Raw genomic sequence first — 20,338 nt, forward strand, 5'->3', positions numbered from 1 at the left:
TTGTGTTTGATGCTTATGCAGAATAATATATTTATTGTCTATTCGTATTTAGATAAATATATATATACATATATTAATTAGTTTATATGTTCTGCAACTTACTGACAGTCGTTAAAAGAATTTTTAGCGTCTAATCATTAGTCAGCGTATATCCTAATGAACCGTGCGTCGCTATATCTAAGTCAGTCGGTATATGTTTAATTAGTGCTAGATGATCAGTCGGCAAAAGTTGTTCGTCGCTATAGATTTATCCCGACGGCACTTATAGCATCGGATACGTGTAGTCGGCATATGTTTTTAGCGACGAACAGTAAGACGCTAAAAGGGCTTTTAGCGACTGACAGTAAGTTGCAGATTTTGGGTTGTGGTGTAGTGGCCTGTCCTGTGGATGAGCGGTAGATCTTTGTTGCTCTTTACTGGATTGCAACATGCCAACATGGACATGCCAAATGCTTCAGTCCTTCTGGGCCACACGACTACACGAGGCGCGCACTGGATAAGGCTGAGGGTTTGTCGACCGATTAACCAATTAAATACGTTTTGTGTTATTTTTTTTTGTTTGTCTGGGAGAAAGCGCTTATTGAGGTCCTTTGGTTACGAGTAACCTAGCGCTTTCGGCTGGGTTGGGACAGTTTTTTTTGTTTATGGGCTGTTCTGACATGAAACTGATGAAAAGGGAAATTATTCAACAGCGAAATTGGCGCAAGCAATAGTCCTGAGACCTAGAGGACGGCGACCTGTCCACGTCCACGGAAGGAAGATGCCTAAACTCATATAAGTAACGTAAGCTGCTGCAATTATCATCATCGTCTCTGTCTTCTGTCTGTCTGCTGGTAGCCTGGCACGCGGTGTTAGCGGTTTTGTTAGGCATTCGCAAACACGTTTTAAGGGCTGTTTGGTTCGCTGCCTAACCTGTCACACTTTACCTAACTTTTCTGTTATTCAATTCGAACGATTAACCTTAACCAAAGTGTGGTATAATTAACCACGAACCAAATATGCCCTTATTCTGTGCAGACATGCCTTATTAAACGTACATGAAATTGATACGTTTTTTACTTGCTTCTCTACGTACTTCTCTCTCTATACTCGCTACCGTGTGAAGCCGCGGCGATCCTTCGCCAAGGCAAGACCAGTCAGTGTTATGGTGTCTGTGCACCTCTTCAAGCCTGACGACCTGCTGGGTAGATAGATTTTAGAGTGAAATTACCGGTTGAGAGCTTGTTCGTTTCCAGCTGAATCTATGTAGGCTGGATGGGATTCTGTGGGTTTAAATCCATAGTAAGTCAAAATCTCTACTAATTTTTTCTAATCCTATCTAATTCATGTGGTATAAAAAAAATCGAATAAGACGTGACAGAATTCAAAAAATAAAAAGAAAAACTGGACGAGAAACCATGCATCCTATCCTATCTCACCACCACATCAAAGACCAGCGCATGGCTGCTGGGACATCACGCATCCACGCCGGCTGTGTCTGTGGCTGGCGACTCACTATTATAATCGCTTCATGCTTTAAAAAAATCATACTTCTTTCTAATATAACTCATGGTCTTGTTGAACCCCAAATTGAGCAGGCGGACGGTCCGGCCCTGAGGCCGGACGGTCCGCGGTCCGGACAGTCCGCGCCTGTGGGCCGGACGGTCCGCGCATGCGCAGAGCAGTTTAGGGTTCCGAGTTTTGTGCTATGTTTGTTGGCTAGATTTGCGGAATTAGCTCGGAATCCAGTTGTGTAAAGGGTCCAGCCCCCCTCCTCTATAAAAAGAGAGGTCTACGGCCGATTAATAATCAACAATCGAATCAATACAACTTCTATTTCACATTTTATCCTAGGAGTAGTTCTAGTCTAGTTTAGGTTTAGCCTCTCGATCCCCAAATTCTTCGTCTCTCTTCGACTCTACGTCGATTAGAGGAGTCTAGGTCGGCCGGCCCGAGCCTAGACACAACCTAGGATCTCTACTCCCCGACAGGGTCCCTCCCGGGAGCGAGATCCAGGCGCCGTCGGCGATCTTCCGCCGCCCCTGCGCACGCGCGGACCGTCCGGCCCTAGGGCGCGGACCGTCCGGCCGTCAGGCAGGGAACCCAGGCTCCTGCACCAGGTCGCGGACCGTCCGGCCCTGTGCTGCGGACCGTCCGCGCCTGACCAGAGAGCACCGCCGCCTCGCGCCAGGCCGCGGACCGTCCGGCCACCGCGCCCGGACCGTCCGCCCCTGTGCAGAGAGCACCGCCGCCGGTTCTTCTTGAGTATTTGGCGCTCCGAAAAGGCGTCAACATACTTTTCGGCGACTCCGCTGGGGACAACATATCTAAGCTTATCAAATCGGCCCTCAATGGCCGGTTCAAGGGATAGCTCTGATATTTCTCCAAGCAACATCATAGAGCCGACTTGGGAAACCTTGCCGGCTGACGAGCAGCTCCAGTTTGAGGAGCACAAGGAGCGGATGATCCAGGAGGCGAGAGCGAAATTCTTGGCCAACTTCAAAGTGGACAGGAACAACAAGGTCGTCCGACATCGGGCGACGGATCCGGCTTCGCTCCAACCCACGCCAGATATCCCCAATGTAAGTAATACCAACGAGCTACAATCTCTTAGAAATTATGTAGAAGAGCAGCGTGAACAAATGCAGAGCATCATAGGGGGTATGCAAAGCGATGTTAAGAGACTAGTACGTGCATTCGATAAGTCTAACATCGCAAATTTTCCTTCACACGAGGTTGGGTTAGGAGATAACGCGCGTAACACATCGGCTACAGGTTGTCACGACCAGTCACAACCCCTTTATGGGATGCCGATGGACACATACCCTAAGCAACCGCAAATCGGCAGCAAACCAGCCGATCTGCACATGCCCGGACCATCCGCACGTGAGCGCGGACCGTCCGGGCCAGCAACAGTCGGACCTATTTTTAATGAGTTACCTAGATATGCGCCCGAGCCACCACACACGGCACAGAACCCAAACTACCCAGTCGGACGGTCCGCATACAACGACGGACGGTCCGCATATAACCACGGACGGTCCGGGTACGTATCCAGACAGTCCGCGCATGAGTATTTTGAGGAGGATTATTACATGAATCCTCGCCCGTCCCAGCAACACTTCCCATCACACTATGCGATGCACCAGCCCATTAATTCAGGATCCAAAGCCCAGGAAAGCTTTCCGGTCCCACCTAGAAGGCCGGAAAGAAACGATCAAACCTATGACCCATATAGGGCAAATGAAAATGCACCACGTAACTCAAACCAATGGGGGGAAAGACAACATGCTAATATCCAGCCAACCCCACCTATGTTTGACCAGAGAGCCGGTGGTCTTGCACCGGCTGCCATTGATATAGTAAGAGAAGAAATAGCCGGGGCGTTCCGAGATAAGCTCGGAGTAAGCATGGTCCCTGGGGGGCAATCATATCGGAAACCTTATGACAGCCGATTTGATCACCATCCATACCCACAGGGAACCAGGATACCCGAATTCGCAAAATTTTCGGGTGATCAAGGGAAAAACACACGCGAACATATAGGCCAGTTCTTAGCACAATTGGGAGAATTGGCCGACACAGAGGCATTTCGCGTACGTTTATTTTCATTATCGCTAACAGGAACCGCGTTTGCATGGTATGCCACTTTACCTCCTAATTCCATTTCATCATGGGGGGATCTAGAACAAAAATTTAATGATCATTTTTTCTCCGGTGACTATGAGTTGGATTTGGTAGATTTAGTGTCGTTGCGACAAACAAAAGATGAATCGGTTAATGATTACATCCGGAGATTCCGAGATACAAGGAACCGATGCTTTCAAATTCATTTAGCAGAGAAACAGCTAGTAGGATTAGCCTTTAATGGTCTGCGATATTATTTAAAAGAAAGATTAGAAGGCATCCAATTCTTTACACTAGCACAATTACACCAGAGAGCTTTGGCTTGTGAAAGCCGAAGCAAAGAAACTGCTAAAACAATTCGTCACAACGTACATGTAGTAGAATGCGACCAAAGTAGCTCAGAAGACGAATCAGCAGAGGTGTATGCTGCTGAAATGGTTTGGCCAAAGCAGGCCAAATCTTCGGCTTGTGCCTCCTTACAGCCGGTTCAAAAGAAACGGCAAGAGGAGGTTAAGTTTACATTTAATGTTGGTAAGTGTGATAGAATATTTGATGAATTACTTAAAAATGGCAACATTAAAATAAATCACACTGTTCCATCCGCCGACGAGCTAAAACGTCGTGCATATTGCAAGTGGCATAACTCATTTTCTCATGCCACTAATGATTGTAATGTATTCCGTCGACAGATTCAATCGGCCATTAACGAAGGACGATTGAAATTTCAGGAAATGCAGGTGGATACAGAGCCCTTTCCGATGAACATGATTGACTTCGAGGGCAAGAAAGTCCTAGTTCGGCCAAACACAGCCGATAAAGACAAAGGCAAAGAGATAATCATCGGCAATGCTAAAGAGGCCGATGGGGATCGTAAAGTTTCTTGCAGGAAAGTGGTGGCCGAGAAGACTCCCGATGGAGGGGAGACCCTAAAGGTGACCATCACAGCCTCCAGTACTGGGGGGCAAGCGCAGACAGGGAGACAGATGCAGGAGCCCGTACTGCATATCCCGGACGGTCCGGCACGTAGGCGCGGACGGTCCGGGACCCCATCGGACGGTCCGGAGAGCTCCGGCGGACGGTCCGGCCGTACTCAGGATTCACAACGTCCACGTACTTTCAAACCACGACGACCAGAGATAGGTACGTGGAAAACAAATACATTCAAGGCAGCTGGTCGGTTGGTTAAAGCTGGCCCAACTTTTGATCAATTACTGTCTAAATACGTTAAAAAGAAGGCCGGCCCCAGTGACCGGCCAACAAAGCGACCCCGCTCACCCATGCATGAGCAGCGCCAGGTCAGGCCGATTGGACCACCCCACCAATCGGAAGAGATGAAAGGTCATACTATACAAGTGAGACCTAACATACCTGCATGGACACCTCCACCTCCATATCCACCTATGCCATATCCGTACACATATTTACCTCCGCCATATGTCGCAAATCAAATGTGGGGCATGCCACCATATCCATTTGGGATGCCGCAGTACTCCGCCTGGGGGGCACCCCAAACATCTGTTTTCAAGAGGTTGACGCCACCAGTACAAGACCGATTGAGCACTGCTCAATCCGGTCACCAGGCACAAACCCAACAGGATTGCCGGACTACTCGGCCTTCAAGGCCGACCAATCCGGCAGGGGGCATATGCCTGCAGCAACTCAAAAAACAACAAAAGGGGACATCATCAAAATAGGCACCGCAGATGTTGTCATACAGGGAGACAATAAAGGGCCGATGATTTTCGGCGAATCGGCCAACGCAACCGAAAAGGATACGGCTACCATCAAAACAGCCGATCCAAAATACTCCATGCCTCGATGGTGCCCAGCGGGATTGACACGATCCCAAAAGAGAAAATTACAGCGCCTAAGAGCAAAGGAGAGCCAGGAGAAGGAGGCGGAAAAGACATTTAATGACACACATCCATTATACCCGCCACCGCAAAAGAAATGGAGACCAAAGGCCGTTGAGAAAAAACAAACGGCCACAGAAATAGAAAGTCAATCTGCACCAAGCGCGGACCGTCCGGCCCCTACGCGCGGACCGTCCGCCGTTCACCAGGAAGTCTCTGGACAACCTGCACCAGGCGCGGACCGTCCGGCCACCGCACGCGGACCGTCCGCCGTTCACCAGGAAGCCTCCGACGACACGACAACATCAATGGAAGAGGACGACCTGCTGGGAGAAGACCTGGTCGACTACGAGGCTTCTCCAGAACACCCAGGTATGGATGTAAATATTATTACATTTTCTGCCGATTGTACTATTATCGGCGACGATGAACCTGTTGTTGCCCAGTTTGATTTTGGTCCTAAAGAAGCCGCCTTTACTAAACCAAAAGAATCGGTAAATCATTTAAAGCCGCTCTTCGTGCGCGGCCACATTGATGGGATACCGATTGCTAAGATGTTGGTAGATGGAGGGGCGGCTGTAAATCTAATGCCTTATTCATTATACAGAAAATTAGGTAAACAAGATGACGAACTTGTCAAGACCAACATGACCCTCAGCGGTGTTGGAACTGATAGTTCGATCAAAGCCAGGGGAGTCACGTCCGTTGAATTAACCATCGGGACTAAGATCCTTGCTGCTGCATTCTTCGTCGCTGATGTAGAAGGAAATTACAGTTTAATCCTAGGCAGAGATTGGATTCACGCTAATCAATGTATACCTTCTACATTACATCAAATGCTGATACAATGGGTAGGCGATGACATAGAACAAGTACATGCTGATGTATCGGCCTGCATCGCTGTGGCCGATGCCCCTGTACTCTGGACTTATGACACTGCTACATGTCTCACAGGAGTAGACTTTTCTGATTATCAATTCATAAGTATAGATAAGAAAGGTTTCATTCCTGTAATGCTAGAGTCGATGGAGAATCGGCTAAATCCTAAATAAAGTTAAATGATGAATACACACAAAGTTCATGAGTCTTTGGTCACGGACAGTTCGGCCGCCAAGGCCGGATGGTCTGGCCTTTCACAAAAGAGTTCGGACTTTAAGACCGAACATCTACCACAGCGAAAAGACAGTATTACGGATGATCCGGTCCCCGAGACCGGAAAGTCCGCCATCACACAAAGATCATCTGATTCCTCTGTGGGGGACATGATAGAGGAATTCAGAGATCTTGATAAACTAGGACAGGGGTTTACTTCGGCCGATCCTTTGGAGGAGATTGACATAGGAGATGGTAAAGCTCCAAGGCCGACTTTTGTAAACAAGACCCTGGAGACCGATTCTAGAAATGAGATGATCGGTCTATTGAAGGAATATTCAGATTGTTTTGCTTGGAATTACACTGAAATGCCTGGACTAAGCCGAGAAATTGTCGAACATCGGCTGCCCATTAAGCCTGGTTTCAGACCTTTCAAGCAGAAAGCTAGAACATTTCGTCCAGATCTTCTCCCACGAATCAAGGACGAAATCCACCGGCTGCTAGAAGCTAATTTTATTAGACCTTGCAGATACGCAGAGTGGGTCTCCAATATTGTGCCGGTGGAGAAGAAGGAGTCAGGTAAGCTTAGAGTATGCATTGATTTTCGTAATTTAAATAAAGCAACTCCTAAAGATGAATATCCCATGCCCATAGCCGACACATTAATCAATAATGCATCAGGGAATAGAATTATTAGCTTCCTTGATGGTAATGCCGGATATAATCAGATTTTCATGGCCGAAGAAGATGCGTCTAAAACGGCCTTTATATGTCCAGGCTTCATTGGTTTATTTGAATGGGTTGTCATGACATTCGGTCTTAAAAATGCTGGTGCTACTTATCAGAGGGTTATGAATCTGATCTTCCATGAGTTGTTAGGAAACACTGTGGAAGTCTACATTGATGATATCGTAGTCAAATCGGCTGAGTTTAGTTCTCATATAGCTGATTTGCGCAAAGCTTTTGATAAAATGCGTCGGTATGGTTTAAAAATGAACCCACGTAAATGTGCTTTTGGAGTGTCGGCTGGTAAGTTTTTAGGATTTGTCATCCATGAACATGGTATAGAAATAGACCCTGGCCGAATCAAGTCTATTCGGAATGTGGGGCCTCCGACGTGTAAGGTCGAAGTGCAGAGGTTTCTCGGCAAGGTGAATTATTTACGAATGTTTATTTCTAACTTAGCCGGGAAGATTGATGCCTTCACCCCTATCCTTCGGCTTAAGAATGATGCTGAATTCACTTGGGGGGCAGAGCAGCAGGAAGCATTTGATCTCATTAAAAAATACTTGTCTTCGGCTCCCGTGTTAAAAGCGCCACAAGTAGGAGCACCATTTCGATTATACATTGCAGCTGAGGATAAGGTCATTGGGGCTGTTCTGACACAAGAAACCAAGGGGAAGGAGCATGTGGTGACGTATCTAAGCCGAAGGTTGGTGGATGCTGAAACAAGGTACACTTTTATTGAAAAGTTATGCTTATGCTTGTTTTTTGCATGCACCAAATGTAGATGTTATTTATTGTCTAGTCATCGCACTGTTTCTGGTCAAGCCGATGTGATCAAATACATGTTGCATAACCCAATTATGAGTGGTAGAATTGGTAAGTGGGCTTATGCACTCGTAGAATATGACTTGGCCTATGAACCATTGAAATCTATGAAGGGCCAAGTCATAGCGGATTTCATTGTAGAACATCGGGTTAATGATATTCATGAACTAGACATGTCATACCTCACTATTACTCCTTGGACTTTATATTTTTTGATGGATCGGTTTGCAATGAAGGGCAAGGAATTGGCATTGTGCTTGTTTCACCAAGTAATGTCTCCTTTGACTTCTCTAGCCGATTGAAAACTTATTGCACTAATAATCAAGCTGAATATGAGGCCCTCCTATTCGGCTTAGAACTTTTAAATGATATGGGAGTAAAACATGTGAAGGTATTTGGTGATTCTCAGCTGATTGTCCAACAAGTGTTAGAAGAATATCAATGTTTTGATGGTACTCTAAATAGTTACTTTGAGAAATGTTGGAGCATAATTCATTCTTTTGACGAATTCAGTATTCGGCATATCTCTAGAGTTGAGAATCATAGAGCTAACGATTTGGCACAAGATGCATCAGGTTATCGGATAAAGAGAGGAAAGTTTCACAAAACTGAAAATCTGATAACCGGTGCAAAGCCAAATTCCCAGGTCGCGGACCGTCCGCGTGATGACGCCGGACCGTCCGGGGTTACCAGAAATGTTCTTTTGATCAATTCGGCCGACAATGAGGCCGATGCAAGTGATTGGAGGACACCTATACTTAATTATCTACGAAATCCCAATATAAGGACAGATAAGAACATTCGGCGAACAGCTTTCAAGTATGTTTTGATGAGTGATGAACTTCACCGCCGAACAGTCAATGATATCCTGCTTAAGTGCTTGGGCCCAGATGATGCTATATTAGCCATGGCCGAAGTACATGAAGGAATTTGTGGTACTCATCAATCAGCTCCAAAGATGAAGTGGTTGTTGCGAAGGTCTGGTTTTTATTGGCCTAGTATGATAGCTGATTGTTTCAAGTACTACAAGGGTTGCCAAGTGTGTCAAAAATTCGGCGACCTACAGTTAGTCCCTGCAGCCGAATTACATCCTATCATCAAGCCTTGGCCGTTCAGAGGATGGGGATTAGACTTTATTGGAGAAATTCATCCTTCATCATCAAAGGGGCATCGGTTTGTGTTAGTTGCCACTGACTACTTCACCAAATGGACTGAAGCCGTTGCTCTAAAGAACATGACACACAAGGAGGTAATTGAGTTTATAACTGAGCATATTATTCATAGATTCGGCATTCCCCAGACCTTAACTACAGATCAAGGTACTTCTTTCATGTCAAAGGAGGTACGTGAATTTGCTGAATTATATAGAATTAAGCTGCTTAATTCATCTCCATATTATGCTCAGGCCAATGGACAGGTCGAGTCTAGTAATAGGACATTGATTAATTTGATAAAAAGAAGATATCTGATAATCCTAAACATTGGCATAAGATTTTGTCTGAAGCTTTATGGGCTCATAGGATATCTAAACATAGGGCTACTCAAGTGTCTCCTTTTGAGCTTGTCTATGGTCAGGAAGCAGTGTTGCCTGTGGAGATAAGTTTGAATGCTGTCAGGTTCGCCAGACAAAATGATTTAAATGCTACTGATTATTATAATTCAATGATGGATAATATTTATGAGGTGACCGACAAGAGGATAATAGCTTTGGGAGCAATAGAAAAGGACAAGATCATGGTAGCCAGGGCCTACAACAAGAAGGTCAAAGCAAAATCATTTCAAGTAGGGGACCTGGTGTGGAAGACTATTCTGCCTCTAGGGAATAAGGACCAGAAGTTCGGGAAATGGTCGCCAAGCTGGGAGGGTCCTTATAAAGTAAAACAAGTGATGTCTGGCAACGCCTATTTACTACAAACATTACAAGGCAAGGACTTGCCTAAGGCTTTGAATGGGCGTTTCCTCAAACAGTACCATCCTAGTATGTGGCAAGATGCCTAAGAGAACCGATGTAATCACATCGAGTTAGTTGCTTTTGGTTTGCTCAGCTCCACCAAAAGGCAGGGGGGCATATGTTGAACCCCAAATTGAGCAGGCGGACGGTCCGGCCCTGAGGCCGGACGGTCCGCGGTCCGGACAGTCCGCGCCTGTGGGCCGGACGGTCCGCGCATGCGCAGAGCAGTTTAGGGTTCCGAGTTTTGTGCTATGTTTGTTGGCTAGATTTGCGGAATTAGCTCGGAATCCAGTTGTGTAAAGGGTCCAGCCCCCCTCCTCTATAAAAAGAGAGGTCTACGGCCGATTAATAATCAACAATCGAATCAATACAACTTCTATTTCGCATTTTATCCTAGGAGTAGTTCTAGTCTAGTTTAGGTTTAGCCTCTCGATCCCCAAATTCTTCGTCTCTCTTCGACTCTACGTCGATTAGAGGAGTCTAGGTCGGCCGGCCCGAGCCTAGACACAACCTAGGATCTCTACTCCCCGACGGGGTCCCTCCCGGGAGCGAGATCCAGGCGCCGTCGGCGATCTTCCGCCGCCCCTGCGCACGCGCGGACCGTCCGGCCCTAGGGCGCAGACCGTCCGGTCGTCAGGCAGGGAACCCAGGCTCCTGCACCAGGTCGCGGACCGTCCGGCCCTGTGCTGCGGACCGTCCGCGCCTGACCAGAGAGCACCGCCGCCTCGCGCCAGGCCGCGGACCGTCCGGCCCCCGCGCCCGGACCGTCCGCCCCTGTGCAGAGAGCACCGCCGCCGGTTCTTCTTGAGTATTTGGCGCTCCGAAAAGGCGTCAACAGGTCTAAACATCTCTTATCTACTCTTATAAAGTATCAGTTTTCATAATTCCACTGTACTCATGCGTAGTCAAGTGACGTGGACATTATTTTCTTGATAGTCTGTGAAAAAACACTCAAGACAACCGAAAGAGTACGAGCGGCCGAGTAGACTAAAAAAGGGGTAGGTCTCTTTTTTAAACTTATACTTTTCTCGTCATTTTAAATAAAATATAATGTAGTATCTCAAATTTAATATATGACATGTAGGCCATATATTAACTTTAGTTTTATATTTATTTTTGTGGAGAGTGTCTACTATAGTTTTAAATTTACTTTTTGTATGTCGGATTCATCGCAGTTAGGGAAATAAAAGCGCGCAGTGGGTCCTATTCTGTGTCAGCAACTGGTGGCCTAGCACTTCACCTAGACCAACACAGTCTCCACGGATGGAAGATGCTCTCTTAAACTAATTGCGAACAATTACTGTTCATCATGTACGCCAATAGCGCAACACTATAACTCAATCTCTTCTTTTCCCCCTAAATTCACACAAACAACTATTGTCCATCCCCAGTTCTTTTATCATGCTTAGTCAGTTTGCTGAATAACCCCGATACTTAAATACAAAGCTCAAGAGACAGGCTGTCTAGATAATCAATTCATAAGTAAAATATATATAATAGCTCACTGTATTTTCATAACTGACCAACAGGTTCAAGCAAGAACCGTGCACATCCGAGAAGAACCTACCGAGAAATATTCCCGAAACTGAATGTTGCCTTCTACCATCAATATTGGGGTGTTTATTTTGTAAGCTCTGTGTAATTATGTATGGATGCATCATCAACCTTTTGAAGATAATTTATATAAATATAACAACTTGATTTCAGATGTTGACTCAGTCGGAACTAGCCTTTGTTCTAGCTCTTGTAATATATATGAATAGCTTACTTAATGTGCATCTTACAAATAATATAGCACTGTTATCACTTATATTGAGATTTTTGTCTACTTATATTGCAAAAATAAAACATTCTACACGCACGGAGAGCGTGCCATGGCTGAAGCCATGGACTCTGGCCAGAGAAAATCTCCGGATTCAGCTCACGGATGGTTACGATCCTGTGTGGAAGATGGATTTGCCGACGCAGTCCCACACGTAAGCTTCCTAGTGGTAGATGCACATGGTTAAGAGACTGGCCAAAGGCCCCCACCTGGTAGTGATCTAGCCCGAGGCAGGCGTGCGAGCAGCCGGGAGACGAGCTGCGAGAAGGGATTGGGAAATGGGCCATGGCGAGGACAGAGAGAGATGGGTCAAGGAAAACGGTTTCGGCCTGAGTAAACTTCTTTTCTTTTTTCTTTTTTATATTTTCCTGATTTTTTATTTTTATTCTAAATTCAAATTCAATTCAAATCTGAATTGTCCATTTCAAAATAGAAGTGCTCAAACAAAGAACCAACATGTATGCATAAATATTTTAATTATTTAGTATTTATCTAAAAGAACAACTCTCAAACGAAAAATGCACACACTAAAAATTCCCAATTATTCTTTCTTCTCTAAAAACTACCTCGTCTCTGAAACACCCTATTGGGAGTTACAAACACCTAGTAGTAACAAGGCTATCTGCAGTAGCCTCTCTATCTCACCTCTTATCACACTCCATATTTCAAACCTCAATTTATAAACAATGCATTCTACAATGTAGGAAACAATTCGAAGCTGCTGTGTGGTGTAGGAAACTAACAACCTGAAGCTAATGTGTGGTGTAGGAAAAGGGTGGGTGATGTCGATACCGCAAAAAGGCTCAGGTTCACATGTAATAGATGAGGAGTTCATCAGGTAAACAACAACAACAACAACAACAACAATAATTTTGGTTGCTTATACTAGCTTATAAACCAAAATCTTGGGTGGCATCTATCGTCTCTACTTTCACTTTATCGGTTCTTGTACTTGCTAACGCGGAATACCACTCTCCCTGCTTTCTCTTTCTCTCATCTCCTATGTCGTGTCGTGTCGTGTCCTGTTGTAGGCGCATCACAGTCATGTTGCTTGTTGAAAGTTCTCTTGTGGGTTTTGGTGGTTTAGATGACAACCCAATTAAAGGACTAACATGTGTGCTAAGTGTTGAACAGGTGATGAGTGCAAAGCTTGTAGAGTTCAGCACAAGTGTTCAAATTTGATGGTCCAAAGGCTGAGTTGATTATGAGTGTGGACATCACAAGTGAAGGAGAACATTACTTATGTGAGACTCGGTGTGCATAACTTGGAGACAACTGATCAAGCCAAGGATGGATGCAAGAGGAGCTTCGAGGTACCGAGTTCATGGGAGAAGGTCAAGGAGGCCAAGGAACCTAAAACTAGGGGTGAAGAAGAAGATTCGCTAAGTCAAGGTTGATCGAATTGAGAAGAGCTATGGTGTATCGAGGCTCGCTACCTAAGGACGTGACTTACAACCAATGAGGTAACATCTACTGTTATGTGGTGTAATTCATAAGGCTCAAGATCAAGCTCAAGATGTAGGATAAGGTCACAAGAAGGAGGAATAGTGTCAAAGCTAGAACCTTGAAGCAACCCAAATGAGCTAAGTTCACCTGACCTTTAGTTTGGGTTGTTCCTATGTTTGGATATGTTTTGTGTGACTTTGTAGGGTGTTGGAGCTCATGGATGGCAATCTAGATCAAGTCATAGAGACTTGGAGTTTTAGAGTCCAACATTGACCTCAAGTAGGCAAAAAAACAATGAAGAAGGTTGAGTATGCAGGTTTGAGTGTTCAAATATGCTTCATACATCTTCTACTATGCATATGGCACTTTGGTTTTGCTCTCTAATCATGTTTGTAGAGAAAGTATCATTTGGAGCTCTGTTTGGGGTGAAATAGAGAAGCTAGGAGAATATTTGAAAAGAGATAACCTTTTGAGACTTAGTCATGTGAATTATGCTTTAACTATGTTTGTTTAAAGTCATAGGAAGGTCCTCCCAAAGTTGAGATCAAACGGAGAAGAAAAGGAGGAAGTTGCACCTAAATGTACAACTGTCTGGTCACACCGGACAGTCTGGTGCACACCAGACAATTGGGTGGATGGTACGGCCAACCGCTTGGTCTCGGGCTCTGTCGGCTAAAAGCATCGGATAGTCTGAGTTGATCACTGGACAATGCAGTGTTACATATGGAAATGACTAGTTGGCCATGCCAGCAAGCGACAACGGGCGGATTGGAGCATCGGACAGTCCGGTGCCCCACAAAAGGGGAAGGCAACCAATCCAGGATTTGGTGACCATTGTGCGGAGGCGCACTAGACAGTCAGGTGCCTCGCGTCGAGGGCAATTTTTTCAGTAGCTACCAAATGGAAGGGGCAACGGGAAGGGGCTCTCTTGGGGCTATAAAAGGGACCCCTAGACGTCCATCTTCAGAGCACAAGTGCAGCCAACAAGTGGGAAGTGTTGGTAAGAGCTAGAGCAAGATCTTAAGCGCATTGTTACTCTACCAAAGTGCTGTCAAGAAGATTGTAAGCAGACGCGACATCATTGTAACCAACATCTACATAGTGGAAGGCTCTATCTGTCGCATTGATGGATCTGAGCAAACAGAGGATTGTATAAGATACTCCAAGCCAAGGTGTAGAAACTCCAACATCGACTAGGCAAGCATTTCAGGCTTGGCTGAACCGAGGAATAAACCCCTGCGTTTGTATGCTCTGTGATGTGATGTGTTCTGTCTCTTTGTATTGATTACTTTTCTACTTGCACTTCAATAGTACCTTGTGCGTTGTGACAACACACAATTATGTTTGATGATATTAGTTGAGGTGGAATATGTCTTACCAGCAGTGCAATGGTTGAGCGACACGAGAGGGTCTAATAAGCTAATGTGGCAGACCCACCCCACAAAAAATATTCATAATAAATAAATTTAATATCAATGTGAACACATTGTCCATATACCAGCTATTAAATTGATAAGAATAAATATTACACTTTATTTTAGTCAAAAGAACGAGAAAGACATAAGTTGAAGGAACTCGACCCCTTTTATTATACCTCGCTCGGTCGTTCGTCCTGCTTCAGCTAGCGGAATGGTACTGATGAGGACATGGATGTGTTTCCCTCTGAGATATCCCCTGGATTACCACCTGAGTTGCCTTCAGATTTTCGGGTTAGTCCCACCTTTAACATTTCAGATTTGAAGCCATATATGGGTGACGAAGATGAGATCGACTCGAGGACGACTCCAATTCAAGAGGAGGATGATGATGAGGACTGTTGGGGACTTGTTCTCAAATGCTATGAGTTAAGAACAAGGCAACACAAAAAATGTTAAACGTTAAAGTCCTTCGTCCTTCGAAGCATCATTTCCCTTGGGGATATAATGATTTTCGGACGAAGGTCATGAAGGACATACCTTCATAAACACAACATATAACAATGAAGAAGAAAACATATGAAATATAAAGGATAACGCAAATGATTATATATATATTATTAACTCATTTCCATATTATTATTATGGGAAAAACAGAGATGATATCAAATTACAAATGTACCTTTGGCTTAAAAGAAGGTAAAAGTACAAACGTGACGCGAAAGCAAATGTCAAGTCCGCGTGAACAGTACGGGGGCACTGTTCACCTATTTATAGGCACGGGACACAGTCCATATAAAATTACACCCATGCCCTTTACATTTGGTAGTAATTCTATAGTAATCCACCGAGGTCTGAATAGCCTTTTCATCTTTAAGTCGGTTTCCTTTTCTGCTGTCACGCCGAAGCTTTCCTGCCCGCATCTTCGGCGCTGTATCAACCTTCGTATTGTTTGGGCTTCTCCTACTGTGATGTCGATTCGAGTCCGAAGATACCTGTTCATTATACTCCAGAAACACTGTTAAATCATGTTTTTGAGGACCTTCGGAAGCCGAAGGCCCCCAACAGTAGCCCCTCGCAATATTAATTTGTTAGAATAATAAATCTAGATTGCGACATGGACGAAGGCCTTAAGCCGAAGGTCCGAAAAAACACCTTCCCTATGCTAGAATAGCAACATTCACTGACAAGCGGGGTCTTCCAATTTTCAATGCATACTGGGCGTATAAATAAGAGCATACCACGAGCTCATTTGGTACGCTCTCTTGCCATCTGCTCTTGCTTACTCAATTTTTAGCTCTTGCGCACCAAGACTTACTTAGCTTTTTTAAGTTTTTAAGCTTCGGCTTTGAAAACAGTTTTTTAGCGTTTTCGAAGATGTCTGAAGAGAAGAAGGCTGCTGCCGAGATGAAGCTGAGTCTCTCTGAAGAGAAAAACCTGGGGTTTCTTATAGCAATGTTGAAGACCAATACAGAAAAAATCACCAAAGAGATTTTAGAAGGTTTATCTGAAGATACTGATGACAGCGACAGTTATGATGTGGATAGCGGTGGTGAAGACTCCGAAGATCGCCCCTGGCGACCAAGCCATGCGGTTTTTGGCAAATCAAGTATCAAAAAAATCATCTTGTCAACATGAGGGGAAGATATTTTCGGGACTTATCCATTGTGAGGGCCGACGAAGGAGAGAAAACTTGTCCGTCCCCTGAGGAAAATGAAGTCGTAGCATTCCGAAGCTTCTTGAAAGCTGGACTACGATTTCCCCTGAGCAGGTTTGTCGTAGAGGTGCTGAAAATATTTGAAATCTATCTTCACCAACTTACCCCCGAAGCAATCATAAAGCTAAATATCTTCGTGTGGGCCGTGAGAAGCCAAGGTCTGGAACCTGATTCAAAAAGTTTCTGCAACATACACGAATTGTTATACGAGACAAAACCCTGGGGTAAGGAGCAGTATCACAATAATTTCGGCTGCTACAGTTTCGGCTCTCGGTCTGGGTCAAGCTGTCCCGTGCCAACCTTTCGGAAGAGATGGCCCGGCAACTGGATGACAGAATGGTTTTATGTGAAGAATGACCTGAAAACACGGGAATATACTAAGGGTATAATTATGCGCCCTATTTGGCAAAGCTTCGGCCTACGGAGGCCGAAGGTTGAAATGAATGAAGCTACCGAAGAATGCCAGAGAGCCTTCGGAGTTATTTGCTCTTTTATTGGAACGAGAGATTTGGTCCAAGAGCATATTGCCTTCAGAGTATGGCCGCTCGCGGAAAAATGGGAAATGCCACAAGAGACTAAAAAGGAGGCTGACAAAGGTGGACTTATCAGGCTGAAGTATACTTTCAAGTTCGGAGACAAATTCGTAGAGCCAGATGATGACTGGCTAAAAAGCATTGAAAATTTAAGTGATGAACTACTTGGGGTTTATTCAAAGGCCGAAGATACTGCATTGTCAGCAGCCTTCGGAGGCCGGAAAAAGAAAAGACTGAACCGAGTGTTTGACGCAATTGGGTTCGTGTACCCCGACTACCACTATCCAGCGCGAGGTCAAAAAAGAAAAAGCGCAACTTCTGCACAGGAAACTGCTTCAGCCGCTCCCAGCGAGCCAGCGCCGAAGAGACAAAGGGTAAAAGTTCTCACACACCGGCCACGCTACATTGAACCAGCTACAGTGCCTGAGTTCGCCGATGAAACCTCTTCGGCCACCGAAATTAAAGAACCAACTTCAGTGCCGAAGATCGAAGAAAAAACTTCAGCAGAGAAGGCAGAAAAACTGAATACTAAAGGACCGAAAATATTGGAAATTTTAAGTCCTTCAGCAAGTGTTGAGACAATGAAAAACCAAAAGGGCCCAACGGTGACCCCAAAAAGAAAAAGAATGGTCAATGTGCTAGATGTTCTAGAGACAATTAAGTCATCAAGCACGACTCCGAAGAAGACTGTTGAAACTTCCGAAGCCGAAACTGAAATCTTTGGTGTTGAAGTTCCAAAGCAACAAACTGAGACTGAAGCTGGGCCTTCAGAGCCCACGAAGGTAAAATCCTTGAAAACCGAGGAAGAAAAAATGACAGAGCCAATTCTTGTTGAAGAAATTAGTGCTGTTGCCCCCGAAGCATCCCCCAAAGTCCTTGATTATATTGTTCGACATGCTTCGGGGAAAAATTGTCTGAAAAAGAAAAGCAAGAGGCCCAGTTTTACGCCCAAAAACTGAAATATCCAAAGGGGGCGTTGATATTCAACGGCAGCAGAGAAGAAGACTTCTTGTATTGTCTCCCTGACAGCAAGGAGATTTTTGTCTGTCGGGAGATGAGCAAGAGCTTCGGATTCCCAACACTAGAAGACGGGCTCTCGGTGTTGTCGAAAAACGAGCTGGCCGACAGCTTGGCGTACAATAGCTTAAAGGTGCAAAAAATGAGGTCTTTGTATTTTTTCTCGAAACCAAAACTTTTCGTTTGCTTAAATTTATTGACGCACACACATTTTTCTTTGCAGGGCCTTATACTTAGCAATGCCCTCAGGGCCCAAAAAGATGCCGAAGATGAAGGGTGTGTTGTGGCCCTGAGCAACCTTCGTTCCGAAGTAATTGAACTAAGGAACAAAGGTCTTGAAAAAGATAAAATATTGCACTCATTGATAAATAGAATAAAAGAAGACGAAGCTACTTTTAAAGGTCAAGCTAAGGCTCAGAAGCGTGAAATTGAAGATCTTCGAAAACAACTAGCCAGAGCTAAAGAGGAACGCATACTTGAAGAAACAAAGCGAGAACTTAGCGACCAATGGGCAAATCATTTAGAAGGAACTGTTGAAGAGCTTCGTTCGTCCAAGAAGAGATGCTATGACAAATCTATGGAGTGTGTTAAGAAAATGAAAGCTAGCTTCGCCAACGTTGGCGCATTCTCGAGCGAAGAAAACTTTACAAGAGGCAACCCCGAAGGTCCCATTGAATGGATTAATCACAAAGCTGAGGCCTTTGAGGAAATTTTAAATAGCCGCGGAGACATATGTGCTTTTTCGGGCGCCAGGGGGATTGCCACCATTTTGGAGAAAAAGGGCTGCGAGCATGTAAAGATTTTAGCGAATCCGAAGCTACCTTGTCCTTCGAAGATGCAAAAGATCCATCAGTCGAAGCTAGCATGGTTGGTGGAAAATTTTTCACCGATATCTGGGACAATGGTGGTCGAGAAATGGCCCGAGAAATTATCCAAAAAAGCGAAAAGGGTGTCCATGATGCTAGAAAAGTAGCAGAGGCTGCTGAGAAAAGCGCAGAGCCCGAAGGGCAAATAGGTATTAACTAATGATTTTTGTTGTGTTGTAATTTTCGATTTTACACTTCGCTCGCAATTTGTAATAGCAATGTAACCATATCCTGTCCCCCTTCAGATCCTACTGAAGCGTTTCCGGGCCCTCACCCGAAAGACGACGATGAAATTAAAGAGATGGCTGAAGCTATCATGGATCAAGTTGTTAATCGACTCTTGAACGAAGCTGCGGAAGTTGTACTTAGGGAAGACTAAGTGCTATTGTAAAAACTTCTGAAATGTAATATGTGTAATATCTTGTAACCTTGAATGTAATATACTTGTTTTTTATGGTTTAATTCTTTACGATGCATGAAACTTTACATACGTACTGTTTTTGAGTCTTTGACGAAAAAACACCTTCCCTTCTTTTCATGCTTCGTGAAGAAGAATTTTCATTTATCACAATAGCATCCATAGTGTTCTGATGAAGAATATCCAAGCTTGTTGAAAATATTTTCCGAAGCTACACACCGAAGATCGATATTGTATCTCATTGTAACTTAGCATGATTTTCCCTTTTTCAAAGCATTCTTCCGAAGATCAATATTGTGTCCCCTTCTTGTGCCATATGCAGAATGATGTATGATGCTTATGCTATGCGAAATGATGTGATGATGTTATGCTATGTGAAATGGTATTTATTCTGAAGATACACACACATCCCCGCGATAAAACACATAATCTTTTTAAATCAGCGTTGTCTTTTCGCTGTAAGCCTCCCTTAGGAGCTTCTTCGCCTTTTACTTCAGCGGAATCAGCGTTTATTTTTCACTGCAAGCCTCCCTTAGGAGCTTCTTCGCCTTTTACTTTCGGCGGTATTCGCGTTGACTTTTCGCGCTTCGCCTTTTACTTAGGCGGTATCAGCGTTTATTTTTCGCTGTAAGCTCTGCATTCCCTTTGGAACGACTTTGGAGCAGAAAACTTACACTGCGCTCCTTTTGGAACGGCTTTTTGTAACTTCAGCAAACTTACTCTGCGTTCCTTAGAACGACTTTTTGTTGCTTCGAAGAATTCATACTGTGCCTTTTAAAATAAATTTTTGATAATTCGAAGGTCCTCCTTGCTATCGCAAATCTTTTAAGCTTCAACAACTTAAGCCTGTGAGGAAGATATATTTTCCTTGTGGCAAACAATGAAACTATTACATGAGATTTAAAAAGTGTCCTTTATTACACAGAAAATAAAACTGAATGGAAAAGACTACTATCAAGGTAGGATATTTGTCAATAAATGTGCTTCGACTCTGGCACAGTGCTATTGACTGTGCGAGCTTCGGACTGTTCTCTGAAGTCCCTTTGTTGTT

General features: G+C 44.5%; 1 non-coding gene across 1 annotated transcript; it reads right to left on the minus strand.

Annotated features, from left to right (window-relative positions):
• Positions 1-14,683: 14,683 nt before the first annotated feature.
• LOC111589830 (U2 spliceosomal RNA) lies at positions 14,684-14,883 on the minus strand. Its single transcript, XR_004851658.1, has one exon. It is a non-coding gene; the product is annotated as a U2 spliceosomal RNA (small nuclear RNA).
• Positions 14,884-20,338: the final 5,455 nt, after the last annotated feature.

Source organism: Zea mays, chromosome 7 (assembly GCF_902167145.1).
Source record: "Zea mays cultivar B73 chromosome 7, Zm-B73-REFERENCE-NAM-5.0, whole genome shotgun sequence".
Taxonomy (NCBI): domain Eukaryota; kingdom Viridiplantae; phylum Streptophyta; class Magnoliopsida; order Poales; family Poaceae; genus Zea; species Zea mays.